The following is a 709-nucleotide window of genomic DNA, read 5'->3' on the forward strand; positions in this document are numbered from 1 at the left end:
TCCTCGATAAAAAGTATTTAGTTTTAATCAGACAAGAACCTTACAGTCCACTGTGCTAATAAGCTCGCTTTAAGAGGTTCCGAGCGTACGCTGAAATTGTGGCCTACATTTCTGCGTTTCGAAATTTTCGATCGCTAATATCTTTTTACGAGAGCCCTTTTTGAAAAATGGACGACCACATTTTCGAGTAAAAATATGTCAGCTTTGAATAAAAAATAAAATTGTCTGTGAAAGTTCCATGTGCTTTGAGAAAACTGTACCGATGCCCCAAATTTGCATCAAAGGTTCAATCAGCTAATTTGCTCTGTTCAGACGAAGGAAAGTCGTATCATAAAAAATACATTTCTCGGAATTCTTTTCTGACGACATTTCACACTTATGTCGGGCTAAGGAAATGAATAGAGAAGTAAACGACTCGATTTCGGTTAAGTGTGCTATCTTCAATAATCAAATTTACTTACCTTTAACAGCTGCTATGGCAACGAGATTCTTAGACTAATTTCCTTTGGCACCATTCATGGAAAACGACTTTTGATTCCTAATATCTGACTATTCAACAGTGGTAATAAGTTGTATCTTTCTTTAATTATCCGTTAACGACGACGATGACAATAATATGAGATGAGTTCTGGCCTGCTGAAACCACTTTAACGTCGAGTCCATGTCAAAACAAATGAAGTAATAGATTTTCTAATACTAGATGACATGT

This window comes from Bradysia coprophila, unplaced genomic scaffold (assembly GCF_014529535.1).
Source record: "Bradysia coprophila strain Holo2 unplaced genomic scaffold, BU_Bcop_v1 contig_232, whole genome shotgun sequence".
NCBI classification, from domain to species: Eukaryota; Metazoa; Arthropoda; class Insecta; order Diptera; family Sciaridae; genus Bradysia; species Bradysia coprophila.